General features: G+C 47.8%; 35 non-coding genes across 35 annotated transcripts; all 35 read right to left on the bottom strand.

Moving 5' to 3' along the window:
- Nucleotides 1–102: 102 nt before the first annotated feature.
- Nucleotides 103–266, bottom strand: LOC142127912 (U1 spliceosomal RNA). Its single transcript, XR_012685440.1, has one exon. It is a non-coding gene; the product is annotated as a U1 spliceosomal RNA (small nuclear RNA).
- Nucleotides 267–854: 588 nt separating this feature from the next.
- LOC142127934 (U1 spliceosomal RNA) lies at nt 855–1,018 on the bottom strand. Its single transcript, XR_012685460.1, has one exon. It is a non-coding gene; the product is annotated as a U1 spliceosomal RNA (small nuclear RNA).
- Nucleotides 1,019–1,606: 588 nt separating this feature from the next.
- LOC142127911 (U1 spliceosomal RNA) lies at nt 1,607–1,770 on the bottom strand. The gene has a single exon (XR_012685439.1). It is a non-coding gene; the product is annotated as a U1 spliceosomal RNA (small nuclear RNA).
- A 590-nt stretch (nt 1,771–2,360) lies between these two features.
- Nucleotides 2,361–2,524, bottom strand: LOC142127910 (U1 spliceosomal RNA). The gene has a single exon (XR_012685438.1). It is a non-coding gene; the product is annotated as a U1 spliceosomal RNA (small nuclear RNA).
- A 588-nt stretch (nt 2,525–3,112) lies between these two features.
- On the bottom strand, nt 3,113–3,276 carry LOC142127933 (U1 spliceosomal RNA). Its single transcript, XR_012685459.1, has one exon. It is a non-coding gene; the product is annotated as a U1 spliceosomal RNA (small nuclear RNA).
- A 588-nt stretch (nt 3,277–3,864) lies between these two features.
- LOC142127918 (U1 spliceosomal RNA) lies at nt 3,865–4,029 on the bottom strand. The gene has a single exon (XR_012685446.1). It is a non-coding gene; the product is annotated as a U1 spliceosomal RNA (small nuclear RNA).
- A 588-nt stretch (nt 4,030–4,617) lies between these two features.
- On the bottom strand, nt 4,618–4,781 carry LOC142127932 (U1 spliceosomal RNA). Its single transcript, XR_012685458.1, has one exon. It is a non-coding gene; the product is annotated as a U1 spliceosomal RNA (small nuclear RNA).
- A 588-nt stretch (nt 4,782–5,369) lies between these two features.
- LOC142127909 (U1 spliceosomal RNA) lies at nt 5,370–5,533 on the bottom strand. Its single transcript, XR_012685437.1, has one exon. It is a non-coding gene; the product is annotated as a U1 spliceosomal RNA (small nuclear RNA).
- A 590-nt stretch (nt 5,534–6,123) lies between these two features.
- LOC142127907 (U1 spliceosomal RNA) lies at nt 6,124–6,287 on the bottom strand. Its single transcript, XR_012685436.1, has one exon. It is a non-coding gene; the product is annotated as a U1 spliceosomal RNA (small nuclear RNA).
- A 588-nt stretch (nt 6,288–6,875) lies between these two features.
- Nucleotides 6,876–7,039, bottom strand: LOC142127931 (U1 spliceosomal RNA). Its single transcript, XR_012685457.1, has one exon. It is a non-coding gene; the product is annotated as a U1 spliceosomal RNA (small nuclear RNA).
- A 588-nt stretch (nt 7,040–7,627) lies between these two features.
- Nucleotides 7,628–7,792, bottom strand: LOC142127917 (U1 spliceosomal RNA). Its single transcript, XR_012685445.1, has one exon. It is a non-coding gene; the product is annotated as a U1 spliceosomal RNA (small nuclear RNA).
- A 588-nt stretch (nt 7,793–8,380) lies between these two features.
- LOC142127906 (U1 spliceosomal RNA) lies at nt 8,381–8,544 on the bottom strand. The gene has a single exon (XR_012685435.1). It is a non-coding gene; the product is annotated as a U1 spliceosomal RNA (small nuclear RNA).
- Nucleotides 8,545–9,132: 588 nt separating this feature from the next.
- On the bottom strand, nt 9,133–9,296 carry LOC142127929 (U1 spliceosomal RNA). The gene has a single exon (XR_012685456.1). It is a non-coding gene; the product is annotated as a U1 spliceosomal RNA (small nuclear RNA).
- A 588-nt stretch (nt 9,297–9,884) lies between these two features.
- Nucleotides 9,885–10,049, bottom strand: LOC142127916 (U1 spliceosomal RNA). Its single transcript, XR_012685444.1, has one exon. It is a non-coding gene; the product is annotated as a U1 spliceosomal RNA (small nuclear RNA).
- Nucleotides 10,050–10,637: 588 nt separating this feature from the next.
- Nucleotides 10,638–10,801, bottom strand: LOC142127928 (U1 spliceosomal RNA). Its single transcript, XR_012685455.1, has one exon. It is a non-coding gene; the product is annotated as a U1 spliceosomal RNA (small nuclear RNA).
- A 588-nt stretch (nt 10,802–11,389) lies between these two features.
- LOC142127905 (U1 spliceosomal RNA) lies at nt 11,390–11,553 on the bottom strand. The gene has a single exon (XR_012685434.1). It is a non-coding gene; the product is annotated as a U1 spliceosomal RNA (small nuclear RNA).
- Nucleotides 11,554–12,143: 590 nt separating this feature from the next.
- LOC142127904 (U1 spliceosomal RNA) lies at nt 12,144–12,307 on the bottom strand. Its single transcript, XR_012685433.1, has one exon. It is a non-coding gene; the product is annotated as a U1 spliceosomal RNA (small nuclear RNA).
- Nucleotides 12,308–12,895: 588 nt separating this feature from the next.
- On the bottom strand, nt 12,896–13,059 carry LOC142127927 (U1 spliceosomal RNA). The gene has a single exon (XR_012685454.1). It is a non-coding gene; the product is annotated as a U1 spliceosomal RNA (small nuclear RNA).
- A 588-nt stretch (nt 13,060–13,647) lies between these two features.
- LOC142127915 (U1 spliceosomal RNA) lies at nt 13,648–13,812 on the bottom strand. Its single transcript, XR_012685443.1, has one exon. It is a non-coding gene; the product is annotated as a U1 spliceosomal RNA (small nuclear RNA).
- A 588-nt stretch (nt 13,813–14,400) lies between these two features.
- Nucleotides 14,401–14,565, bottom strand: LOC142127920 (U1 spliceosomal RNA). Its single transcript, XR_012685447.1, has one exon. It is a non-coding gene; the product is annotated as a U1 spliceosomal RNA (small nuclear RNA).
- A 590-nt stretch (nt 14,566–15,155) lies between these two features.
- On the bottom strand, nt 15,156–15,319 carry LOC142127903 (U1 spliceosomal RNA). The gene has a single exon (XR_012685432.1). It is a non-coding gene; the product is annotated as a U1 spliceosomal RNA (small nuclear RNA).
- Nucleotides 15,320–15,907: 588 nt separating this feature from the next.
- Nucleotides 15,908–16,071, bottom strand: LOC142127902 (U1 spliceosomal RNA). The gene has a single exon (XR_012685431.1). It is a non-coding gene; the product is annotated as a U1 spliceosomal RNA (small nuclear RNA).
- A 588-nt stretch (nt 16,072–16,659) lies between these two features.
- Nucleotides 16,660–16,824, bottom strand: LOC142127913 (U1 spliceosomal RNA). The gene has a single exon (XR_012685441.1). It is a non-coding gene; the product is annotated as a U1 spliceosomal RNA (small nuclear RNA).
- A 590-nt stretch (nt 16,825–17,414) lies between these two features.
- LOC142127924 (U1 spliceosomal RNA) lies at nt 17,415–17,578 on the bottom strand. Its single transcript, XR_012685451.1, has one exon. It is a non-coding gene; the product is annotated as a U1 spliceosomal RNA (small nuclear RNA).
- A 588-nt stretch (nt 17,579–18,166) lies between these two features.
- Nucleotides 18,167–18,331, bottom strand: LOC142127925 (U1 spliceosomal RNA). The gene has a single exon (XR_012685452.1). It is a non-coding gene; the product is annotated as a U1 spliceosomal RNA (small nuclear RNA).
- Nucleotides 18,332–18,919: 588 nt separating this feature from the next.
- LOC142127901 (U1 spliceosomal RNA) lies at nt 18,920–19,084 on the bottom strand. Its single transcript, XR_012685430.1, has one exon. It is a non-coding gene; the product is annotated as a U1 spliceosomal RNA (small nuclear RNA).
- Nucleotides 19,085–19,672: 588 nt separating this feature from the next.
- LOC142127922 (U1 spliceosomal RNA) lies at nt 19,673–19,837 on the bottom strand. The gene has a single exon (XR_012685449.1). It is a non-coding gene; the product is annotated as a U1 spliceosomal RNA (small nuclear RNA).
- A 588-nt stretch (nt 19,838–20,425) lies between these two features.
- Nucleotides 20,426–20,590, bottom strand: LOC142127884 (U1 spliceosomal RNA). The gene has a single exon (XR_012685416.1). It is a non-coding gene; the product is annotated as a U1 spliceosomal RNA (small nuclear RNA).
- Nucleotides 20,591–21,180: 590 nt separating this feature from the next.
- On the bottom strand, nt 21,181–21,344 carry LOC142127900 (U1 spliceosomal RNA). The gene has a single exon (XR_012685429.1). It is a non-coding gene; the product is annotated as a U1 spliceosomal RNA (small nuclear RNA).
- A 588-nt stretch (nt 21,345–21,932) lies between these two features.
- On the bottom strand, nt 21,933–22,096 carry LOC142127936 (U1 spliceosomal RNA). The gene has a single exon (XR_012685462.1). It is a non-coding gene; the product is annotated as a U1 spliceosomal RNA (small nuclear RNA).
- A 588-nt stretch (nt 22,097–22,684) lies between these two features.
- LOC142127899 (U1 spliceosomal RNA) lies at nt 22,685–22,848 on the bottom strand. Its single transcript, XR_012685428.1, has one exon. It is a non-coding gene; the product is annotated as a U1 spliceosomal RNA (small nuclear RNA).
- A 588-nt stretch (nt 22,849–23,436) lies between these two features.
- LOC142127898 (U1 spliceosomal RNA) lies at nt 23,437–23,600 on the bottom strand. Its single transcript, XR_012685427.1, has one exon. It is a non-coding gene; the product is annotated as a U1 spliceosomal RNA (small nuclear RNA).
- Nucleotides 23,601–24,188: 588 nt separating this feature from the next.
- On the bottom strand, nt 24,189–24,352 carry LOC142127896 (U1 spliceosomal RNA). The gene has a single exon (XR_012685426.1). It is a non-coding gene; the product is annotated as a U1 spliceosomal RNA (small nuclear RNA).
- Nucleotides 24,353–24,940: 588 nt separating this feature from the next.
- Nucleotides 24,941–25,104, bottom strand: LOC142127914 (U1 spliceosomal RNA). The gene has a single exon (XR_012685442.1). It is a non-coding gene; the product is annotated as a U1 spliceosomal RNA (small nuclear RNA).
- A 588-nt stretch (nt 25,105–25,692) lies between these two features.
- LOC142127895 (U1 spliceosomal RNA) lies at nt 25,693–25,856 on the bottom strand. The gene has a single exon (XR_012685425.1). It is a non-coding gene; the product is annotated as a U1 spliceosomal RNA (small nuclear RNA).
- Nucleotides 25,857–26,268: the final 412 nt, after the last annotated feature.

Raw genomic sequence — 26,268 nt, 5'->3', positions numbered from 1 at the left:
TACAATATCAAGATATCGCGCTGCCGATAAAGCATTTAGATCATGCGCTTTCTGCAAGAAGGCTAGGTCACACAACTAAAGCTGACTTTTACCAGAGATGATCAGGGGAGAGCGCGAACGCAGTCCCCCACTACCACAAATTATGCAGTCGAGTTTCCCGCATTTGGGGAAATCGCAGGGGTCAGCACATCCGGAGTGCAATGGATGAACCTCACCCTGGGAGAACCACCTTTGTGATCATGGTATCTCCCCTGCCAGGTAAGTATGAGTTGGACTAGGACTCTGGAGGGCGACTGGTCAAGCACACGCCTGTCAAGTGGGGGAGATTCTCCTGATGCAGCACAAATGAACTTTCAGCTGGGGACAACAACTGAAGGGAAGCGGATGGGTGCCTATTCCTGAAGCACCTCAAATGTCAAACTGTACGGACAAGTACAATTATAAGCATTCCCAGGGTGCAGCAGATATATTTGCATACGATGGGTTATCCAAGCAGTCAGCTGCAATACTCATCTGCGTATGAAAAGAGAAAGACAGTAGAATGCCATCTATATAGGCCTGATTTGCATAAAGAAGCTCTGCAGGAAGAACTGTGCCCTGAAATAATCAGCAGCAAAAGGACACAGAGTGGTTCTATCAACCCTAGAATTATCAGAGAACAGGCAGTCATAGAGTACATGTCATATCTGGCAGAATGGCATCAGCACAGGGGGAAGAAAGCAAGCCAGGGAAAAAATCAGGCCGGATAGGGCTACAATATCAAGATATCGCGCTGCCGATAAAGCATTTAGATCATGCGCTTTCTGCAAGAAGGCTAGGTCACACAACTAAAGCTGACTTTTACCAGAGATGATCAGGGGAGAGCGCGAACGCAGTCCCCCACTACCACAAATTATGCAGTCGAGTTTCCCGCATTTGGGGAAATCGCAGGGGTCAGCACATCCGGAGTGCAATGGATGAACCTCACCCTGGGAGAACCACCTTTGTGATCATGGTATCTTCCCTGCCAGGTAAGTATGAGTTGGACTAGGACTCTGGCGGGCGACTGGTCAAGCACACGCCTGTCAAGTGGGGGAGATTCTCCTGATGCAGCACAAATGAACTTTCAGCTGGGGACAACAACTGAAGGGAAGCGGATGGGTGCCTATTCCTGAAGCACCTCAAATGTCAAACTGTACGGACAAGTACAATTATAAGCATTCCCAGGGTGCAGCAGATATATTTGCATACGATGGGTTATCCAAGCAGTCAGCTGCAATACTCATCTGCATATGAAAAGAGAAAGACAGTAGAATGCCATCTATATAGGCCTGATTTGCATAAAGAAGCTCTGCAGGAAGAACTGTGCCCTGAAATAATCAGCAGCAAAAGGACACAGAGTGGTTCTATCAACCCTAGAATTATCAGAGAACAGGCAGTCATAGAGTACATGTCATATCTGGCAGAATGGCATCAGCACAGGGGGAAGAAAGCAAGCCAGGGAAAAAATCAGGCCGGATAGGGCTACAATATCAAGATATCGCGCTGCCGATAAAGCATTTAGATCATGCGCTTTCTGCAAGAAGGCTAGGTCACACAACTAAAGCTGACTTTTACCAGAGATGATCAGGGGAGAGCGCGAACGCAGTCCCCCACTACCACAAATTATGCAGTCGAGTTTCCCGCATTTGGGGAAATCGCAGGGGTCAGCACATCCGGAGTGCAATGGATGAACCTCACCCTGGGAGAACCACCTTTGTGATCATGGTATCTCCCCTGCCAGGTAAGTATGAGTTGGACTAGGACTCTGGAGGGCGACTGGTCAAGCACACGCCTGTCAAGTGGGGGAGATTCTCCTGATGCAGCACAAATGAACTTTCAGCTGGGGACAACAACTGAAGGGAAGCGGATGGGTGCCTATTCCTGAAGCACCTCAAATGTCAAACTGTACGGACAAGTACAATTATAAGCATTCCCAGGGTGCAGCAGATATATTTGCATACGATGGGTTATCCAAGCAGTCAGCTGCAATACTCATCTGCATATGAAAAGAGAAAGACAGTAGAATGCCATCTATATAGGCCTGATTTGCATAAAGAAGCTCTGCAGGAAGAACTGTGCCCTGAAATAATCAGCAGCAAAAGGACACAGAGTGGTTCTATCAACCCTAGAATTATCAGAGAACAGGCAGTCATAGAGTACATGTCATATCTGGCAGAATGGCATCAGCACAGGGGGAAGAAAGCAAGCCAGGGAAAAAATATCAGGCCGGATAGGGCTACAATATCAAGATATCGCGCTGCCGATAAAGCATTTAGATCATGCGCTTTCTGCAAGAAGGCTAGGTCACACAACTAAAGCTGACTTTTACCAGAGATGATCAGGGGAGAGCGCGAACGCAGTCCCCCACTACCACAAATTATGCAGTCGAGTTTCCCGCATTTGGGGAAATCGCAGGGGTCAGCACATCCGGAGTGCAATGGATGAACCTCACCCTGGGAGAACCACCTTTGTGATCATGGTATCTCCCCTGCCAGGTAAGTATGAGTTGGACTAGGACTCTGGAGGGCGACTGGTCAAGCACACGCCTGTCAAGTGGGGGAGATTCTCCTGATGCAGCACAAATGAACTTTCAGCTGGGGACAACAACTGAAGGGAAGCGGATGGGTGCCTATTCCTGAAGCACCTCAAATGTCAAACTGTACGGACAAGTACAATTATAAGCATTCCCAGGGTGCAGCAGATATATTTGCATACGATGGGTTATCCAAGCAGTCAGCTGCAATACTCATCTGCGTATGAAAAGAGAAAGACAGTAGAATGCCATCTATATAGGCCTGATTTGCATAAAGAAGCTCTGCAGGAAGAACTGTGCCCTGAAATAATCAGCAGCAAAAGGACACAGAGTGGTTCTATCAACCCTAGAATTATCAGAGAACAGGCAGTCATAGAGTACATGTCATATCTGGCAGAATGGCATCAGCACAGGGGGAAGAAAGCAAGCCAGGGAAAAAATCAGGCCGGATAGGGCTACAATATCAAGATATCACGCTGCCGATAAAGCATTTAGATCATGCGCTTTCTGCAAGAAGGCTAGGTCACACAACTAAAGCTGACTTTTACCAGAGATGATCAGGGGAGAGCGCGAACGCAGTCCCCCACTACCACAAATTATGCAGTCGAGTTTCCCGCATTTGGGGAAATCGCAGGGGTCAGCACATCCGGAGTGCAATGGATGAACCTCACCCTGGGAGAACCACCTTTGTGATCATGGTATCTTCCCTGCCAGGTAAGTATGAGTTGGACTAGGACTCTGGAGGGCGACTGGTCAAGCACACGCCTGTCAAGTGGGGGAGATTCTCCTGATGCAGCACAAATGAACTTTCAGCTGGGGACAACAACTGAAGGGAAGCGGATGGGTGCCTATTCCTGAAGCACCTCAAATGTCAAACTGTACGGACAAGTACAATTATAAGCATTCCCAGGGTGCAGCAGATATATTTGCATACGATGGGTTATCCAAGCAGTCAGCTGCAATACTCATCTGCGTATGAAAAGAGAAAGACAGTAGAATGCCATCTATATAGGCCTGATTTGCATAAAGAAGCTCTGCAGGAAGAACTGTGCCCTGAAATAATCAGCAGCAAAAGGACACAGAGTGGTTCTATCAACCCTAGAATTATCAGAGAACAGGCAGTCATAGAGTACATGTCATATCTGGCAGAATGGCATCAGCACAGGGGGAAGAAAGCAAGCCAGGGAAAAAATCAGGCCGGATAGGGCTACAATATCAAGATATCACGCTGCCGATAAAGCATTTAGATCATGCGCTTTCTGCAAGAAGGCTAGGTCACACAACTAAAGCTGACTTTTACCAGAGATGATCAGGGGAGAGCGCGAACGCAGTTCCCCCACTACCACAAATTATGCAGTCGAGTTTCCCACATTTGGGGAAATCGCAGGGGTCAGCACATCCGGAGTGCAATGGATGAACCTCACCCTTGGAGAACCACCTTTGTGATCATGGTATCTCCCCTGCCAGGTAAGTATGAGTTGGACTAGGACTCTGGAGGGCGACTGGTCAAGCACACGCCTGTCAAGTGGGGGAGATTCTCCTGATGCAGCACAAATGAACTTTCAGCTGGGGACAACAACTGAAGGGAAGCGGATGGGTGCCTATTCCTGAAGCACCTCAAATGTCAAACTGTACGGACAAGTACAATTATAAGCATTCCCAGGGTGCAGCAGATATATTTGCATACGATGGGTTATCCAAGCAGTCAGCTGCAATACTCATCTGCATATGAAAAGAGAAAGACAGTAGAATGCCATCTATATAGGCCTGATTTGCATAAAGAAGCTCTGCAGGAAGAACTGTGCCCTGAAATAATCAGCAGCAAAAGGACACAGAGTGGTTCTATCAACCCTAGAATTATCAGAGAACAGGCAGTCATAGAGTACATGTCATATCTGGCAGAATGGCATCAGCACAGGGGGAAGAAAGCAAGCCAGGGAAAAAATCAGGCCGGATAGGGCTACAATATCAAGATATCGCGCTGCCGATAAAGCATTTAGATCATGCGCTTTCTGCAAGAAGGCTAGGTCACACAACTAAAGCTGACTTTTACCAGAGATGATCAGGGGAGAGCGCGAACGCAGTCCCCCACTACCACAAATTATGCAGTCGAGTTTCCCGCATTTGGGGAAATCGCAGGGGTCAGCACATCCGGAGTGCAATGGATGAACCTCACCCTGGGAGAACCACCTTTGTGATCATGGTATCTTCCCTGCCAGGTAAGTATGAGTTGGACTAGGACTCTGGCGGGCGACTGGTCAAGCACACGCCTGTCAAGTGGGGGAGATTCTCCTGATGCAGCACAAATGAACTTTCAGCTGGGGACAACAACTGAAGGGAAGCGGATGGGTGCCTATTCCTGAAGCACCTCAAATGTCAAACTGTACGGACAAGTACAATTATAAGCATTCCCAGGGTGCAGCAGATATATTTGCATACGATGGGTTATCCAAGCAGTCAGCTGCAATACTCATCTGCATATGAAAAGAGAAAGACAGTAGAATGCCATCTATATAGGCCTGATTTGCATAAAGAAGCTCTGCAGGAAGAACTGTGCCCTGAAATAATCAGCAGCAAAAGGACACAGAGTGGTTCTATCAACCCTAGAATTATCAGAGAACAGGCAGTCATAGAGTACATGTCATATCTGGCAGAATGGCATCAGCACAGGGGGAAGAAAGCAAGCCAGGGAAAAAATCAGGCCGGATAGGGCTACAATATCAAGATATCGCGCTGCCGATAAAGCATTTAGATCATGCGCTTTCTGCAAGAAGGCTAGGTCACACAACTAAAGCTGACTTTTACCAGAGATGATCAGGGGAGAGCGCGAACGCAGTCCCCCACTACCACAAATTATGCAGTCGAGTTTCCCGCATTTGGGGAAATCGCAGGGGTCAGCACATCCGGAGTGCAATGGATGAACCTCACCCTGGGAGAACCACCTTTGTGATCATGGTATCTCCCCTGCCAGGTAAGTATGAGTTGGACTAGGACTCTGGAGGGCGACTGGTCAAGCACACGCCTGTCAAGTGGGGGAGATTCTCCTGATGCAGCACAAATGAACTTTCAGCTGGGGACAACAACTGAAGGGAAGCGGATGGGTGCCTATTCCTGAAGCACCTCAAATGTCAAACTGTACGGACAAGTACAATTATAAGCATTCCCAGGGTGCAGCAGATATATTTGCATACGATGGGTTATCCAAGCAGTCAGCTGCAATACTCATCTGCATATGAAAAGAGAAAGACAGTAGAATGCCATCTATATAGGCCTGATTTGCATAAAGAAGCTCTGCAGGAAGAACTGTGCCCTGAAATAATCAGCAGCAAAAGGACACAGAGTGGTTCTATCAACCCTAGAATTATCAGAGAACAGGCAGTCATAGAGTACATGTCATATCTGGCAGAATGGCATCAGCACAGGGGGAAGAAAGCAAGCCAGGGAAAAAATATCAGGCCGGATAGGGCTACAATATCAAGATATCGCGCTGCCGATAAAGCATTTAGATCATGCGCTTTCTGCAAGAAGGCTAGGTCACACAACTAAAGCTGACTTTTACCAGAGATGATCAGGGGAGAGCGCGAACGCAGTCCCCCACTACCACAAATTATGCAGTCGAGTTTCCCGCATTTGGGGAAATCGCAGGGGTCAGCACATCCGGAGTGCAATGGATGAACCTCACCCTGGGAGAACCACCTTTGTGATCATGGTATCTCCCCTGCCAGGTAAGTATGAGTTGGACTAGGACTCTGGAGGGCGACTGGTCAAGCACACGCCTGTCAAGTGGGGGAGATTCTCCTGATGCAGCACAAATGAACTTTCAGCTGGGGACAACAACTGAAGGGAAGCGGATGGGTGCCTATTCCTGAAGCACCTCAAATGTCAAACTGTACGGACAAGTACAATTATAAGCATTCCCAGGGTGCAGCAGATATATTTGCATACGATGGGTTATCCAAGCAGTCAGCTGCAATACTCATCTGCGTATGAAAAGAGAAAGACAGTAGAATGCCATCTATATAGGCCTGATTTGCATAAAGAAGCTCTGCAGGAAGAACTGTGCCCTGAAATAATCAGCAGCAAAAGGACACAGAGTGGTTCTATCAACCCTAGAATTATCAGAGAACAGGCAGTCATAGAGTACATGTCATATCTGGCAGAATGGCATCAGCACAGGGGGAAGAAAGCAAGCCAGGGAAAAAATCAGGCCGGATAGGGCTACAATATCAAGATATCACGCTGCCGATAAAGCATTTAGATCATGCGCTTTCTGCAAGAAGGCTAGGTCACACAACTAAAGCTGACTTTTACCAGAGATGATCAGGGGAGAGCGCGAACGCAGTCCCCCACTACCACAAATTATGCAGTCGAGTTTCCCGCATTTGGGGAAATCGCAGGGGTCAGCACATCCGGAGTGCAATGGATGAACCTCACCCTGGGAGAACCACCTTTGTGATCATGGTATCTTCCCTGCCAGGTAAGTATGAGTTGGACTAGGACTCTGGAGGGCGACTGGTCAAGCACACGCCTGTCAAGTGGGGGAGATTCTCCTGATGCAGCACAAATGAACTTTCAGCTGGGGACAACAACTGAAGGGAAGCGGATGGGTGCCTATTCCTGAAGCACCTCAAATGTCAAACTGTACGGACAAGTACAATTATAAGCATTCCCAGGGTGCAGCAGATATATTTGCATACGATGGGTTATCCAAGCAGTCAGCTGCAATACTCATCTGCGTATGAAAAGAGAAAGACAGTAGAATGCCATCTATATAGGCCTGATTTGCATAAAGAAGCTCTGCAGGAAGAACTGTGCCCTGAAATAATCAGCAGCAAAAGGACACAGAGTGGTTCTATCAACCCTAGAATTATCAGAGAACAGGCAGTCATAGAGTACATGTCATATCTGGCAGAATGGCATCAGCACAGGGGGAAGAAAGCAAGCCAGGGAAAAAATCAGGCCGGATAGGGCTACAATATCAAGATATCACGCTGCCGATAAAGCATTTAGATCATGCGCTTTCTGCAAGAAGGCTAGGTCACACAACTAAAGCTGACTTTTACCAGAGATGATCAGGGGAGAGCGCGAACGCAGTTCCCCCACTACCACAAATTATGCAGTCGAGTTTCCCACATTTGGGGAAATCGCAGGGGTCAGCACATCCGGAGTGCAATGGATGAACCTCACCCTTGGAGAACCACCTTTGTGATCATGGTATCTCCCCTGCCAGGTAAGTATGAGTTGGACTAGGACTCTGGAGGGCGACTGGTCAAGCACACGCCTGTCAAGTGGGGGAGATTCTCCTGATGCAGCACAAATGAACTTTCAGCTGGGGACAACAACTGAAGGGAAGCGGATGGGTGCCTATTCCTGAAGCACCTCAAATGTCAAACTGTACGGACAAGTACAATTATAAGCATTCCCAGGGTGCAGCAGATATATTTGCATACGATGGGTTATCCAAGCAGTCAGCTGCAATACTCATCTGCATATGAAAAGAGAAAGACAGTAGAATGCCATCTATATAGGCCTGATTTGCATAAAGAAGCTCTGCAGGAAGAACTGTGCCCTGAAATAATCAGCAGCAAAAGGACACAGAGTGGTTCTATCAACCCTAGAATTATCAGAGAACAGGCAGTCATAGAGTACATGTCATATCTGGCAGAATGGCATCAGCACAGGGGGAAGAAAGCAAGCCAGGGAAAAAATCAGGCCGGATAGGGCTACAATATCAAGATATCGCGCTGCCGATAAAGCATTTAGATCATGCGCTTTCTGCAAGAAGGCTAGGTCACACAACTAAAGCTGACTTTTACCAGAGATGATCAGGGGAGAGCGCGAACGCAGTCCCCCACTACCACAAATTATGCAGTCGAGTTTCCCGCATTTGGGGAAATCGCAGGGGTCAGCACATCCGGAGTGCAATGGATGAACCTCACCCTGGGAGAACCACCTTTGTGATCATGGTATCTCCCCTGCCAGGTAAGTATGAGTTGGACTAGGACTCTGGAGGGCGACTGGTCAAGCACACGCCTGTCAAGTGGGGGAGATTCTCCTGATGCAGCACAAATGAACTTTCAGCTGGGGACAACAACTGAAGGGAAGCGGATGGGTGCCTATTCCTGAAGCACCTCAAATGTCAAACTGTACGGACAAGTACAATTATAAGCATTCCCAGGGTGCAGCAGATATATTTGCATACGATGGGTTATCCAAGCAGTCAGCTGCAATACTCATCTGCGTATGAAAAGAGAAAGACAGTAGAATGCCATCTATATAGGCCTGATTTGCATAAAGAAGCTCTGCAGGAAGAACTGTGCCCTGAAATAATCAGCAGCAAAAGGACACAGAGTGGTTCTATCAACCCTAGAATTATCAGAGAACAGGCAGTCATAGAGTACATGTCATATCTGGCAGAATGGCATCAGCACAGGGGGAAGAAAGCAAGCCAGGGAAAAAATCAGGCCGGATAGGGCTACAATATCAAGATATCACGCTGCCGATAAAGCATTTAGATCATGCGCTTTCTGCAAGAAGGCTAGGTCACACAACTAAAGCTGACTTTTACCAGAGATGATCAGGGGAGAGCGCGAACGCAGTCCCCCACTACCACAAATTATGCAGTCGAGTTTCCCGCATTTGGGGAAATCGCAGGGGTCAGCACATCCGGAGTGCAATGGATGAACCTCACCCTGGGAGAACCACCTTTGTGATCATGGTATCTTCCCTGCCAGGTAAGTATGAGTTGGACTAGGACTCTGGAGGGCGACTGGTCAAGCACACGCCTGTCAAGTGGGGGAGATTCTCCTGATGCAGCACAAATGAACTTTCAGCTGGGGACAACAACTGAAGGGAAGCGGATGGGTGCCTATTCCTGAAGCACCTCAAATGTCAAACTGTACGGACAAGTACAATTATAAGCATTCCCAGGGTGCAGCAGATATATTTGCATACGATGGGTTATCCAAGCAGTCAGCTGCAATACTCATCTGCGTATGAAAAGAGAAAGACAGTAGAATGCCATCTATATAGGCCTGATTTGCATAAAGAAGCTCTGCAGGAAGAACTGTGCCCTGAAATAATCAGCAGCAAAAGGACACAGAGTGGTTCTATCAACCCTAGAATTATCAGAGAACAGGCAGTCATAGAGTACATGTCATATCTGGCAGAATGGCATCAGCACAGGGGGAAGAAAGCAAGCCAGGGAAAAAATCAGGCCGGATAGGGCTACAATATCAAGATATCACGCTGCCGATAAAGCATTTAGATCATGCGCTTTCTGCAAGAAGGCTAGGTCACACAACTAAAGCTGACTTTTACCAGAGATGATCAGGGGAGAGCGCGAACGCAGTTCCCCCACTACCACAAATTATGCAGTCGAGTTTCCCACATTTGGGGAAATCGCAGGGGTCAGCACATCCGGAGTGCAATGGATGAACCTCACCCTTGGAGAACCACCTTTGTGATCATGGTATCTCCCCTGCCAGGTAAGTATGAGTTGGACTAGGACTCTGGAGGGCGACTGGTCAAGCACACGCCTGTCAAGTGGGGGAGATTCTCCTGATGCAGCACAAATGAACTTTCAGCTGGGGACAACAACTGAAGGGAAGCGGATGGGTGCCTATTCCTGAAGCACCTCAAATGTCAAACTGTACGGACAAGTACAATTATAAGCATTCCCAGGGTGCAGCAGATATATTTGCATACGATGGGTTATCCAAGCAGTCAGCTGCAATACTCATCTGCATATGAAAAGAGAAAGACAGTAGAATGCCATCTATATAGGCCTGATTTGCATAAAGAAGCTCTGCAGGAAGAACTGTGCCCTGAAATAATCAGCAGCAAAAGGACACAGAGTGGTTCTATCAACCCTAGAATTATCAGAGAACAGGCAGTCATAGAGTACATGTCATATCTGGCAGAATGGCATCAGCACAGGGGGAAGAAAGCAAGCCAGGGAAAAAATCAGGCCGGATAGGGCTACAATATCAAGATATCGCGCTGCCGATAAAGCATTTAGATCATGCGCTTTCTGCAAGAAGGCTAGGTCACACAACTAAAGCTGACTTTTACCAGAGATGATCAGGGGAGAGCGCGAACGCAGTCCCCCACTACCACAAATTATGCAGTCGAGTTTCCCGCATTTGGGGAAATCGCAGGGGTCAGCACATCCGGAGTGCAATGGATGAACCTCACCCTGGGAGAACCACCTTTGTGATCATGGTATCTTCCCTGCCAGGTAAGTATGAGTTGGACTAGGACTCTGGCGGGCGACTGGTCAAGCACACGCCTGTCAAGTGGGGGAGATTCTCCTGATGCAGCACAAATGAACTTTCAGCTGGGGACAACAACTGAAGGGAAGCGGATGGGTGCCTATTCCTGAAGCACCTCAAATGTCAAACTGTACGGACAAGTACAATTATAAGCATTCCCAGGGTGCAGCAGATATATTTGCATACGATGGGTTATCCAAGCAGTCAGCTGCAATACTCATCTGCATATGAAAAGAGAAAGACAGTAGAATGCCATCTATATAGGCCTGATTTGCATAAAGAAGCTCTGCAGGAAGAACTGTGCCCTGAAATAATCAGCAGCAAAAGGACACAGAGTGGTTCTATCAACCCTAGAATTATCAGAGAACAGGCAGTCATAGAGTACATGTCATATCTGGCAGAATGGCATCAGCACAGGGGGAAGAAAGCAAGCCAGGGAAAAAATCAGGCCGGATAGGGCTACAATATCAAGATATCGCGCTGCCGATAAAGCATTTAGATCATGCGCTTTCTGCAAGAAGGCTAGGTCACACAACTAAAGCTGACTTTTACCAGAGATGATCAGGGGAGAGCGCGAACGCAGTCCCCCACTACCACAAATTATGCAGTCGAGTTTCCCGCATTTGGGGAAATCGCAGGGGTCAGCACATCCGGAGTGCAATGGATGAACCTCACCCTGGGAGAACCACCTTTGTGATCATGGTATCTCCCCTGCCAGGTAAGTATGAGTTGGACTAGGACTCTGGAGGGCGACTGGTCAAGCACACGCCTGTCAAGTGGGGGAGATTCTCCTGATGCAGCACAAATGAACTTTCAGCTGGGGACAACAACTGAAGGGAAGCGGATGGGTGCCTATTCCTGAAGCACCTCAAATGTCAAACTGTACGGACAAGTACAATTATAAGCATTCCCAGGGTGCAGCAGATATATTTGCATACGATGGGTTATCCAAGCAGTCAGCTGCAATACTCATCTGCATATGAAAAGAGAAAGACAGTAGAATGCCATCTATATAGGCCTGATTTGCATAAAGAAGCTCTGCAGGAAGAACTGTGCCCTGAAATAATCAGCAGCAAAAGGACACAGAGTGGTTCTATCAACCCTAGAATTATCAGAGAACAGGCAGTCATAGAGTACATGTCATATCTGGCAGAATGGCATCAGCACAGGGGGAAGAAAGCAAGCCAGGGAAAAAATATCAGGCCGGATAGGGCTACAATATCAAGATATCGCGCTGCCGATAAAGCATTTAGATCATGCGCTTTCTGCAAGAAGGCTAGGTCACACAACTAAAGCTGACTTTTACCAGAGATGATCAGGGGAGAGCGCGAACGCAGTCCCCCACTACCACAAATTATGCAGTCGAGTTTCCCGCATTTGGGGAAATCGCAGGGGTCAGCACATCCGGAGTGCAATGGATGAACCTCACCCTGGGAGAACCACCTTTGTGATCATGGTATCTCCCCTGCCAGGTAAGTATGAGTTGGACTAGGACTCTGGAGGGCGACTGGTCAAGCACACGCCTGTCAAGTGGGGGAGATTCTCCTGATGCAGCACAAATGAACTTTCAGCTGGGGACAACAACTGAAGGGAAGCGGATGGGTGCCTATTCCTGAAGCACCTCAAATGTCAAACTGTACGGACAAGTACAATTATAAGCATTCCCAGGGTGCAGCAGATATATTTGCATACGATGGGTTATCCAAGCAGTCAGCTGCAATACTCATCTGCGTATGAAAAGAGAAAGACAGTAGAATGCCATCTATATAGGCCTGATTTGCATAAAGAAGCTCTGCAGGAAGAACTGTGCCCTGAAATAATCAGCAGCAAAAGGACACAGAGTGGTTCTATCAACCCTAGAATTATCAGAGAACAGGCAGTCATAGAGTACATGTCATATCTGGCAGAATGGCATCAGCACAGGGGGAAGAAAGCAAGCCAGGGAAAAAATCAGGCCGGATAGGGCTACAATATCAAGATATCACGCTGCCGATAAAGCATTTAGATCATGCGCTTTCTGCAAGAAGGCTAGGTCACACAACTAAAGCTGACTTTTACCAGAGATGATCAGGGGAGAGCGCGAACGCAGTCCCCCACTACCACAAATTATGCAGTCGAGTTTCCCGCATTTGGGGAAATCGCAGGGGTCAGCACATCCGGAGTGCAATGGATGAACCTCACCCTGGGAGAACCACCTTTGTGATCATGGTATCTTCCCTGCCAGGTAAGTATGAGTTGGACTAGGACTCTGGAGGGCGACTGGTCAAGCACACGCCTGTCAAGTGGGGGAGATTCTCCTGATGCAGCACAAATGAACTTTCAGCTGGGGACAACAACTGAAGGGAAGCGGATGGGTGCCTATTCCTGAAGCACCTCAAATGTCAAACTGTACGGACAAGTACAATTATAAGCATTCCCAGGGTGCAGCAGATATATTTGCATACGATGGGTTATCCAAGCAGTCAGCTGCAATACTCATCTGCGTATGAAAAGAGAAAGACAGTAGAATGCCATCTATATAGGCCTGATTTGCATAAAGAAGCTCTGCAGGAAGAACTGTGCCCTGAAATAATCAGCAGCAAAAGGACACAGAGTGGTTCTATCAACCCTAGAATTATCAGAGAACAGGCAGTCATAGAGTACATGTCATATCTGGCAGAATGGCATCAGCACAGGGGGAAGAAAGCAAGCCAGGGAAAAAATCAGGCCGGATAGGGCTACAATATCAAGATATCACGCTGCCGATAAAGCATTTAGATCATGCGCTTTCTGCAAGAAGGCTAGGTCACACAACTAAAGCTGACTTTTACCAGAGATGATCAGGGGAGAGCGCGAACGCAGTTCCCCCACTACCACAAATTATGCAGTCGAGTTTCCCACATTTGGGGAAATCGCAGGGGTCAGCACATCCGGAGTGCAATGGATGAACCTCACCCTTGGAGAACCACCTTTGTGATCATGGTATCTCCCCTGCCAGGTAAGTATGAGTTGGACTAGGACTCTGGAGGGCGACTGGTCAAGCACACGCCTGTCAAGTGGGGGAGATTCTCCTGATGCAGCACAAATGAACTTTCAGCTGGGGACAACAACTGAAGGGAAGCGGATGGGTGCCTATTCCTGAAGCACCTCAAATGTCAAACTGTACGGACAAGTACAATTATAAGCATTCCCAGGGTGCAGCAGATATATTTGCATACGATGGGTTATCCAAGCAGTCAGCTGCAATACTCATCTGCATATGAAAAGAGAAAGACAGTAGAATGCCATCTATATAGGCCTGATTTGCATAAAGAAGCTCTGCAGGAAGAACTGTGCCCTGAAATAATCAGCAGCAAAAGGACACAGAGTGGTTCTATCAACCCTAGAATTATCAGAGAACAGGCAGTCATAGAGTACATGTCATATCTGGCAGAATGGCATCAGCACAGGGGGAAGAAAGCAAGCCAGGGAAAAAATCAGGCCGGATAGGGCTACAATATCAAGATATCGCGCTGCCGATAAAGCATTTAGATCATGCGCTTTCTGCAAGAAGGCTAGGTCACACAACTAAAGCTGACTTTTACCAGAGATGATCAGGGGAGAGCGCGAACGCAGTTCCCCCACTACCACAAATTATGCAGTCGAGTTTCCCGCATTTGGGGAAATCGCAGGAGTCAGCACATCCGGAGTGCAATGGATGAACCTCACCCTGGGAGAACCACCTTTGTGATCATGGTATCTCCCCTGCCAGGTAAGTATGAGTTGGACTAGGACTCTGGAGGGCGACTGGTCAAGCACACGCCTGTCAAGTGGGGGAGATTCTCCTGATGCAGCACAAATGAACTTTCAGCTGGGGACAACAACTGAAGGGAAGCGGATGGGTGCCTATTCCTGAAGCACCTCAAATGTCAAACTGTACGGACAAGTACAATTATAAGCATTCCCAGGGTGCAGCAGATATATTTGCATACGATGGGTTATCCAAGCAGTCAGCTGCAATACTCATCTGCATATGAAAAGAGAAAGACAGTAGAATGCCATCTATATAGGCCTGATTTGCATAAAGAAGCTCTGCAGGAAGAACTGTGCCCTGAAATAATCAGCAGCAAAAGGACACAGAGTGGTTCTATCAACCCTAGAATTATCAGAGAACAGGCAGTCATAGAGTACATGTCATATCTGGCAGAATGGCATCAGCACAGGGGGAAGAAAGCAAGCCAGGGAAAAAATATCAGGCCGGATAGGGCTACAATATCAAGATATCGCGCTGCCGATAAAGCATTTAGATCATGCGCTTTCTGCAAGAAGGCTAGGTCACACAACTAAAGCTGACTTTTACCAGAGATGATCAGGGGAGAGCGCGAACGCAGTCCCCCACTACCACAAATTATGCAGTCGAGTTTCCCGCATTTGGGGAAATCGCAGGGGTCAGCACATCCGGAGTGCAATGGATGAACCTCACCCTGGGAGAACCACCTTTGTGATCATGGTATCTCCCCTGCCAGGTAAGTATGAGTTGGACTAGGACTCTGGAGGGCGACTGGTCAAGCACACGCCTGTCAAGTGGGGGAGATTCTCCTGATGCAGCACAAATGAACTTTCAGCTGGGGACAACAACTGAAGGGAAGCGGATGGGTGCCTATTCCTGAAGCACCTCAAATGTCAAACTGTACGGACAAGTACAATTATAAGCATTCCCAGGGTGCAGCAGATATATTTGCATACGATGGGTTATCCAAGCAGTCAGCTGCAATACTCATCTGCATATGAAAAGAGAAAGACAGTAGAATGCCATCTATATAGGCCTGATTTGCATAAAGAAGCTCTGCAGGAAGAACTGTGCCCTGAAATAATCAGCAGCAAAAGGACACAGAGTGGTTCTATCAACCCTAGAATTATCAGAGAACAGGCAGTCATAGAGTACATGTCATATCTGGCAGAATGGCATCAGCACAGGGGGAAGAAAGCAAGCCAGGGAAAAAATCAGGCCGGATAGGGCTACAATATCAAGATATCGCGCTGCCGATAAAGCATTTAGATCATGCGCTTTCTGCAAGAAGGCTAGGTCACACAACTAAAGCTGACTTTTACCAGAGATGATCAGGGGAGAGCGCGAACGCAGTCCCCCACTACCACAAATTATGCAGTCGAGTTTCCCGCATTTGGGGAAATCGCAGGGGTCAGCACATCCGGAGTGCAATGGATGAACCTCACCCTGGGAGAACCACCTTTGTGATCATGGTATCTCCCCTGCCAGGTAAGTATGAGTTGGACTAGGACTCTGGAGGGCGACTGGTCAAGCACACGCCTGTCAAGTGGGGGAGATTCTCCTGATGCAGCACAAATGAACTTTCAGCTGGGGACAACAACTGAAGGGAAGCGGATGGGTGCCTATTCCTGAAGCACCTCAAATGTCAAACTGTACGGACAAGTACAATTATAAGCATTCCCAGGGTGCAGCAGATATATTTGCATACGATGGGTTATCCAAGCAGTCAGCTGCAATACTCATCTGCATATGAAAAGAGAAAGACAGTAGAATGCCATCTATATAGGCCTGATTTGCATAAAGAAGCTCTGCAGGAAGAACTGTGCCCTGAAATAATCAGCAGCAAAAGGACACAGAGTGGTTCTATCAACCCTAGAATTATCAGAGAACAGGCAGTCATAGAGTACATGTCATATCTGGCAGAATGGCATCAGCACAGGGGGAAGAAAGCAAGCCAGGGAAAAAATCAGGCCGGATAGGGCTACAATATCAAGATATCGCGCTGCCGATAAAGCATTTAGATCATGCGCTTTCTGCAAGAAGGCTAGGTCACACAACTAAAGCTGACTTTTACCAGAGATGATCAGGGGAGAGCGCGAACGCAGTTCCCCCACTACCACAAATTATGCAGTCGAGTTTCCCGCATTTGGGGAAATCGCAGGGGTCAGCACATCCGGAGTGCAATGGATGAACCTCACCCTGGGAGAACCACCTTTGTGATCATGGTATCTCCCCTGCCAGGTAAGTATGAGTTGGACTAGGACTCTGGAGGGCGACTGGTCAAGCACACGCCTGTCAAGTGGGGGAGATTCTCCTGATGCAGCACAAATGAACTTTCAGCTGGGGACAACAACTGAAGGGAAGCGGATGGGTGCCTATTCCTGAAGCACCTCAAATGTCAAACTGTACGGACAAGTACAATTATAAGCATTCCCAGGGTGCAGCAGATATATTTGCATACGATGGGTTATCCAAGCAGTCAGCTGCAATACTCATCTGCATATGAAAAGAGAAAGACAGTAGAATGCCATCTATATAGGCCTGATTTGCATAAAGAAGCTCTGCAGGAAGAACTGTACCCTGAAATAATCAGCAGCAAAAGGACACAGAGTGGTTCTATCAACCCTAGAATTATCAGAGAACAGGCAGTCATAGAGTACATGTCATATCTGGCAGAATGGCATCAGCACAGGGGGAAGAAAGCAAGCCAGGGAAAAAATATCAGGCCGGATAGGGCTACAATATCAAGATATCGCGCTGCCAATAAAGCATTTAGATCATGCGCTTTCTGCAAGAAGGCTAGGTCACACAACTAAAGCTGACTTTTACCAGAGATGATCAGGGGAGAGCGCGAACGCAGTCCCCCACTACCACAAATTATGCAGTCGAGTTTCCCGCATTTGGGGAAATCGCAGGTGTCAGCACATCCGGAGTGCAATGGATGAACCTCACCCTGGGAGAACCACCTTTGTGATCATGGTATCTCCCCTGCCAGGTAAGTATGAGTTGGACTAGGACTCTGGAGGGCGACTGGTCAAGCACACGCCTGTCAAGTGGGGGAGATTCTCCTGATGCAGCACAAATGAACTTTCAGCTGGGGACAACAACTGAAGGGAAGCGGATGGGTGCCTATTCCTGAAGCACCTCAAATGTCAAACTGTACGGACAAGTACAATTATAAGCATTCCCAGGGTGCAGCAGATATATTTGCATACGATGGGTTATCCAAGCAGTCAGCTGCAATACTCATCTGCATATGAAAAGAGAAAGACAGTAGAATGCCATCTATATAGGCCTGATTTGCATAAAGAAGCTCTGCAGGAAGAACTGTGCCCTGAAATAATCAGCAGCAAAAGGACACAGAGTGGTTCTATCAACCCTAGAATTATCAGAGAACAGGCAGTCATAGAGTACATGTCATATCTGGCAGAATGGCATCAGCACAGGGGGAAGAAAGCAAGCCAGGGAAAAAATCAGGCCGGATAGGGCTACAATATCAAGATATCGCGCTGCCGATAAAGCATTTAGATCATGCGCTTTCTGCAAGAAGGCTAGGTCACACAACTAAAGCTGACTTTTACCAGAGATGATCAGGGGAGAGCGCGAACGCAGTTCCCCCACTACCACAAATTATGCAGTCGAGTTTCCCGCATTTGGGGAAATCGCAGGGGTCAGCACATCCAGAGTGCAATGGATGAACCTCACCCTGGGAGAACCACCTTTGTGATCATGGTATCTCCCCTGCCAGGTAAGTATGAGTTGGACTAGGACTCTGGAGGGCGACTGGTCAAGCACACGCCTGTCAAGTGGGGGAGATTCTCCTGATGCAGCACAAATGAACTTTCAGCTGGGGACAACAACTGAAGGGAAGCGGATGGGTGCCTATTCCTGAAGCACCTCAAATGTCAAACTGTACGGACAAGTACAATTATAAGCATTCCCAGGGTGCAGCAGATATATTTGCATACGATGGGTTATCCAAGCAGTCAGCTGCAATACTCATCTGCGTATGAAAAGAGAAAGACAGTAGAATGCCATCTATATAGGCCTGATTTGCATAAAGAAGCTCTGCAGGAAGAACTGTGCCCTGAAATAATCAGCAGCAAAAGGACACAGAGTGGTTCTATCAACCCTAGAATTATCAGAGAACAGGCAGTCATAGAGTACATGTCATATCTGGCAGAATGGCATCAGCACAGGGGGAAGAAAGCAAGCCAGGGAAAAAATCAGGCCGGATAGGGCTACAATATCAAGATATCGCGCTGCCGATAAAGCATTTAGATCATGCGCTTTCTGCAAGAAGGCTAGGTCACACAACTAAAGCTGACTTTTACCAGAGATGATCAGGGGAGAGCGCGAACGCAGTTCCCCCACTACCACAAATTATGCAGTCGAGTTTCCCGCATTTGGGGAAATCGCAGGGGTCAGCACATCCGGAGTGCAATGGATGAACCTCACCCTGGGAGAACCACCTTTGTGATCATGGTATCTCCCCTGCCAGGTAAGTATGAGTTGGACTAGGACTCTGGAGGGCGACTGGTCAAGCACACGCCTGTCAAGTGGGGGAGATTCTCCTGATGCAGCACAAATGAACTTTCAGCTGGGGACAACAACTGAAGGGAAGCGGATGGGTGCCTATTCCTGAAGCACCTCAAATGTCAAACTGTACGGACAAGTACAATTATAAGCATTCCCAGGGTGCAGCAGATATATTTGCATACGATGGGTTATCCAAGCAGTCAGCTGCAATACTCATCTGCGTATGAAAAGAGAAAGACAGTAGAATGCCATCTATATAGGCCTGATTTGCATAAAGAAGCTCTGCAGGAAGAACTGTGCCCTGAAATAATCAGCAGCAAAAGGACACAGAGTGGTTCTATCAACCCTAGAATTATCAGAGAACAGGCAGTCATAGAGTACATGTCATATCTGGCAGAATGGCATCAGCACAGGGGGAAGAAAGCAAGCCAGGGAAAAAATCAGGCCGGATAGGGCTACAATATCAAGATATCGCGCTGCCGATAAAGCATTTAGATCATGCGCTTTCTGCAAGAAGGCTAGGTCACACAACTAAAGCTGACTTTTACCAGAGATGATCAGGGGAGAGCGCGAACGCAGTTCCCCCACTACCACAAATTATGCAGTCGAGTTTCCCGCATTTGGGGAAATCGCAGGGGTCAGCACATCCGGAGTGCAATGGATGAACCTCACCCTGGGAGAACCACCTTTGTGATCATGGTATCTCCCCTGCCAGGTACGTATGAGTTGGACTAGGACTCTGGAGGGCGACTGGTCAAGCACACGCCTGTCAAGTGGGGGAGATTCTCCTGATGCAGCACAAATGAACTTTCAGCTGGGGACAACAACTGAAGGGAAGCGGATGGGTGCCTATTCCTGAAGCACCTCAAATGTCAAACTGTACGGACAAGTACAATTATAAGCATTCCCAGGGTGCAGCAGATATATTTGCATACGATGGGTTATCCAAGCAGTCAGCTGCAATACTCATCTGCATATGAAAAGAGAAAGACAGTAGAAGGCCATCTATATAGGCCTGATTTGCATAAAGAAGCTCTGCAGGAAGAACTGTGCCCTGAAATAATCAGCAGCAAAAGGACACAGAGTGGTTCTATCAACCCTAGAATTATCAGAGAACAGGCAGTCATAGAGTACATGTCATATCTGGCAGAATGGCATCAGCACAGGGGGAAGAAAGCAAGCCAGGGAAAAAATCAGGCCGGATAGGGCTACAATATCAAGATATCGCGCTGCCGATAAAGCATTTAGATCATGCGCTTTCTGCAAGAAGGCTAGGTCACACAACTAAAGCTGACTTTTACCAGAGATGATCAGGGGAGAGCGCGAACGCAGTTCCCCCACTACCACAAATTATGCAGTCGAGTTTCCCGCATTTGGGGAAATCGCAGGGGTCAGCACATCCGGAGTGCAATGGATGAACCTCACCCTGGGAGAACCACCTTTGTGATCATGGTATCTCCCCTGCCAGGTAAGTATGAGTTGGACTAGGACTCTGGAGGGCGACTGGTCAAGCACACGCCTGTCAAGTGGGGGAGATTCTCCTGATGCAGCACAAATGAACTTTCAGCTGGGGACAACAACTGAAGGGAAGCGGATGGGTGCCTATTCCTGAAGCACCTCAAATGTCAAACTGTACGGACAAGTACAATTATAAGCATTCCCAGGGTGCAGCAGATATATTTGCATACGATGGGTTATCCAAGCAGTCAGCTGCAATACTCATCTGCATATGAAAAGAGAAAGACAGTAGAATGCCATCTATATAGGCCTGATTTGCATAAAGAAGCTCTGCAGGAAGAACTGTGCCCTGAAATAATCAGCAGCAAAAGGACACAGAGTGGTTCTATCAACCCTAGAATTATCAGAGAACAGGCAGTCATAGAGTACATGTCATATCTGGCAGAATGGCATCAGCACAGGGGGAAGAAAGCAAGCCAGGGAAAAAATATCAGGCCGGATAGGGCTACAATATCAAGATATCGCGCTGCCGATAAAGCATTTAGATCATGCGCTTTCTGCAAGAAGGCTAGGTCACACAACTAAAGCTGACTTTTACCAGAGATGATCAGGGGAGAGCGCGAACGCAGTCCCCCACTACCACAAATTATGCAGTCGAGTTTCCCGCATTTGGGGAAATCGCAGGGGTCAGCACATCCGGAGTGCAATGGATGAACCTCACCCTGGGAGAACCACCTTTGTGATCATGGTATCTCCCCTGCCAGGTAAGTATGAGTTGGACTAGGACTCTGGAGGGCGACTGGTCAAGCACACGCCTGTCAAGTGGGGGAGATTCTCCTGATGCAGCACAAATGAACTTTCAGCTGGGGACAACAACTGAAGGGAAGCGGATGGGTGCCTATTCCTGAAGCACCTCAAATGTCAAACTGTACGGACAAGTACAATTATAAGCATTCCCAGGGTGCAGCAGATATATTTGCATACGATGGGTTATCCAAGCAGTCAGCTGCAATACTCATCTGCATATGAAAAGAGAAAGACAGTAGAATGCCATCTATATAGGCCTGATTTGCATAAAGAAGCTCTGCAGGAAGAACTGTGCCCTGAAATAATCAGCAGCAAAAGGACACAGAGTGGTTCTATCAACCCTAGAATTATCAGAGAACAGGCAGTCATAGAGTACATGTCATATCTGGCAGAATGGCATCAGCACAGGGGGAAGAAAGCAAGCCAGGGAAAAAATCAGGCCGGATAGGGCTACAATATCAAGATATCGCGCTGCCGATAAAGCATTTAGATCATGCGCTTTCTGCAAGAAGGCTAGGTCACACAACTAAAGCTGACTTTTACCAGAGATGATCAGGGGAGAGCGCGAACGCAGTTCCCCACTACCACAAATTATGCAGTCGAGTTTCCCGCATTTGTCGAAATCGCAGGGGTCAGCACATCCGGAGTGCAATGGATGAACCTCACCCTGGGAGAACCACCTTTGTGATCATGGTATCTCCCCTGCCAGGTAAGTATGAGTTGGACTAGGACTCTGGAGGGCGACTGGTCAAGCACACGCCTGTCAAGTGGGGGAGATTCTCCTGATGCAGCACAAATGAACTTTCAGCTGGGGACAACAACTGAAGGGAAGCGGATGGGTGCCTATTCCTGAAGCACCTCAAATGTCAAACTGTACGGACAAGTACAATTATAAGCATTCCCAGGGTGCAGCAGATATATTTGCATACGATGGGTTATCCAAGCAGTCAGCTGCAATACTCATCTGCATATGAAAAGAGAAAGACAGTAGAATGCCATCTATATAGGCCTGATTTGCATAAAGAAGCTCTGCAGGAAGAACTGTGCCCTGAAATAATCAGCAGCAAAAGGACACAGAGTGGTTCTATCAACCCTAGAATTATCAGAGAACAGGCAGTCATAGAGTACATGTCATATCTGGCAGAATGGCATCAGCACAGGGGGAAGAAAGCAAGCCAGGGAAAAAATCAGGCCGGATAGGGCTACAATATCAAGATATCGCGCTGCCGATAAAGCATTTAGATCATGCGCTTTCTGCAAGAAGGCTAGGTCACACAACTAAAGCTGACTTTTACCAGAGATGATCAGGGGAGAGCGCGAACGCAGTCCCCCACTACCACAAATTATGCAGTCGAGTTTCCCGCATTTGGGGAAATCGCAGGGGTCAGCACATCCGGAGTGCAATGGATGAACCTCACCCTGGGAGAACCACCTTTGTGATCATGGTATCTCCCCTGCCAGGTAAGTATGAGTTGGACTAGGACTCTGGAGGGCGACTGGTCAAGCACACGCCTGTCAAGTGGGGGAGATTCTCCTGATGCAGCACAAATGAACTTTCAGCTGGGGACAACAACTGAAGGGAAGCGGATGGGTGCCTATTCCTGAAGCACCTCAAATGTCAAACTGTACGGACAAGTACAATTATAAGCATTCCCAGGGTGCAGCAGATATATTTGCATACGATGGGTTATCCAAGCAGTCAGCTGCAATACTCATCTGCATATGAAAAGAGAAAGACAGTAGAATGCCATCTATATAGGCCTGATTTGCATAAAGAAGCTCTGCAGGAAGAACTGTGCCCTGAAATAATCAGCAGCAAAAGGACACAGAGTGGTTCTATCAACCCTAGAATTATCAGAGAACAGGCAGTCATAGAGTACATGTCATATCTGGCAGAATGGCATCAGCACAGGGGGAAGAAAGCAAGCCAGGGAAAAAATCAGGCCGGATAGGGCTACAATATCAAGATATCGCGCTGCCGATAAAGCATTTAGATCATGCGCTTTCTGCAAAAAGGCTAGGTCACACAACTAAAGCTGACTTTTACCAGAGATGATCAGGGGAGAGCGCGAACGCAGTCCCCCACTACCACAAATTATGCAGTCGAGTTTCCCGCATTTGGGGAAATCGCAGGGGTCAGCACATCCGGAGTGCAATGGATGAACCTCACCCTGGGAGAACCACCTTTGTGATCATGGTATCTCCCCTGCCAGGTAAGTATGAGTTGGACTAGGACTCTGGCGGGCGACTGGTCAAGCACACGCCTGTCAAGTGGGGGAGATTCTCCTGATGCAGCACAAATGAACTTTCAGCTGGGGACAACAACTGAAGGGAAGCGGATGGGTGCCTATTCCTGAAGCACCTCAAATGTCAAACTGTACGGACAAGTACAATTATAAGCATTCCCAGGGTGCAGCAGATATATTTGCATACGATGGGTTATCCAAGCAGTCAGCTGCAATACTCATCTGCATATGAAAAGAGAAAGACAGTAGAATGCCATCTATATAGGCCTGATTTGCATAAAGAAGCTCTGCAGGAAGAACTGTGCCCTGAAATAATCAGCAGCAAAAGGACACAGAGTGGTTCTATCAACCCTAGAATTATCAGAGAACAGGCAGTCATAGAGTACATGTCATATCTGGCAGAATGGCATCAGCACAGGGGGAAGAAAGCAAGCCAGGGAAAAAATCAGGCCGGATAGGGCTACAATATCAAGATATCGCGCTGCCGATAAAGCATTTAGATCATGCGCTTTCTGCAAGAAGGCTAGGTCACACAACTAAAGCTGACTTTTACCAGAGATGATCAGGGGAGAGCGCGAACGCAGTCCCCCACTACCACAAATTATGCAGTCGAGTTTCCCGCATTTGGGGAAATCGCAGGGGTCAGCACATCCGGAGTGCAATGGATGAACCTCACCCTGGGAGAACCACCTTTGTGATCATGGTATCTCCCCTGCCAGGTAAGTATGAGTTGGACTAGGACTCTGGAGGGCGACTGGTCAAGCACACGCCTGTCAAGTGGGGGAGATTCTCCTGATGCAGCACAAATGAACTTTCAGCTGGGGACAACAACTGAAGGGAAGCGGATGGGTGCCTATTCCTGAAGCACCTCAAATGTCAAACTGTACGGACAAGTACAATTATAAGCATTCCCAGGGTGCAGCAGATATATTTGCATACGATGGGTTATCCAAGCTGTCAGCTGCAATACTCATCTGCATATGAAAAGAGAAAGACAGTAGAATGCCATCTATATAGGCCTGATTTGCATAAAGAAGCTCTGCAGGAAGAACTGTGCCCTGAAATAATCAGCAGCAAAAGGACACAGAGTGGTTCTATCAACCCTAGAATTATCAGAGAACAGGCAGTCATAGAGTACATGTCATATCTGGCAGAATGGCATCAGCACAGGGGGAAGAAAGCAAGCCAGGGAAAAAATCAGGCCGGATAGGGCTACAATATCAAGATATCGCGCTGCCGATAAAGCATTTAGATCATGCGCTTTCTGCAAGAAGGCTAGGTCACACAACTAAAGCTGACTTTTACCAGAGATGATCAGGGGAGAGCGCGAACGCAGTCCCCCACTACCACAAATTATGCAGTCGAGTTTCCCGCATTTGGGGAAATCGCAGGGGACAGCACATCCGGAGTGCAATGGATGAACCTCACCCTGGGAGAACCACCTTTGTGATCATGGTATCTCCCCTGCCAGGTAAGTATGAGTTGGACTAGGACTCTGGAGGGCGACTGGTCAAGCACACGCCTGTCAAGTGGGGGAGATTCTCCTGATGCAGCACAAATGAACTTTCAGCTGGGGACAACAACTGAAGGGAAGCGGATGGGTGCCTATTCCTGAAGCACCTCAAATTTCAAACTGTACGGACAAGTACAATTATAAGCATTCCCAGGGTGCAGCAGATATATTTGCATACGATGGGTTATCCAAGCAGTCAGCTGCAATACTCATCTGCATATGAAAAGAGAAAGACAGTAGAATGCCATCTATATAGGCCTGATTTGCATAAAGAAGCTCTGCAGGAAGAACTGTGCCCTGAAATAATCAGCAGCAAAAGGACACAGAGTGGTTCTATCAACCCTAGAATTATCAGAGAACAGGCAGTCATAGAGTACATGTCATATCTGGCAGAATGGCATCAGCACAGGGGGAAGAAAGCAAGCCAGGGAAAAAATCAGGCCGGATAGGGCTACAATATCAAGATATCGCGCTGCCGATAAAGCATTTAGATCATGCGCTTTCTGCAAGAAGGCTAGGTCACACAACTAAAGCTGACTTTTACCAGAGATGATCAGGGGAGAGCGCGAACGCAGTCCCCCACTACCACAAATTATGCAGTCGAGTTTCCCGCATTTGGGGAAATCGCAGGGGTCAGCACATCCGGAGTGCAATGGATGAACCTCACCCTGGGAGAACCACCTTTGTGATCATGGTATCTCCCCTGCCAGGTAAGTATGAGTTGGACTAGGACTCTGGAGGGCGACTGGTCAAGCACACGCCTGTCAAGTGGGGGAGATTCTCCTGATGCAGCACAAATGAACTTTCAGCTGGGGACAACAACTGAAGGGAAGCGGATGGGTGCCTATTCCTGAAGCACCTCAAATGTCAAACTGTACGGACAAGTACAATTATAAGCATTCCCAGGGTGCAGCAGATATATTTGCATACGATGGGTTATCCAAGCAGTCAGCTGCAATACTCATCTGCATATGAAAAGAGAAAGACAGTAGAATGCCATCTATATAGGCCTGATTTGCATAAAGAAGCTCTGCAGGAAGAACTGTGCCCTGAAATAATCAGCAGCAAAAGGACACAGAGTGGTTCTATCAACCCTAGAATTATCAGAGAACAGGCAGTCATAGAGTACA

Source organism: Mixophyes fleayi, unplaced genomic scaffold, assembly GCF_038048845.1.
Source record: "Mixophyes fleayi isolate aMixFle1 unplaced genomic scaffold, aMixFle1.hap1 Scaffold_2950, whole genome shotgun sequence".
In the NCBI taxonomy this organism is placed as follows: domain Eukaryota; kingdom Metazoa; phylum Chordata; class Amphibia; order Anura; family Limnodynastidae; genus Mixophyes; species Mixophyes fleayi.
The sequence above is the reverse complement of the archived record's forward strand: the minus strand, read 5'-3'. Positions and strand labels throughout refer to the sequence as shown.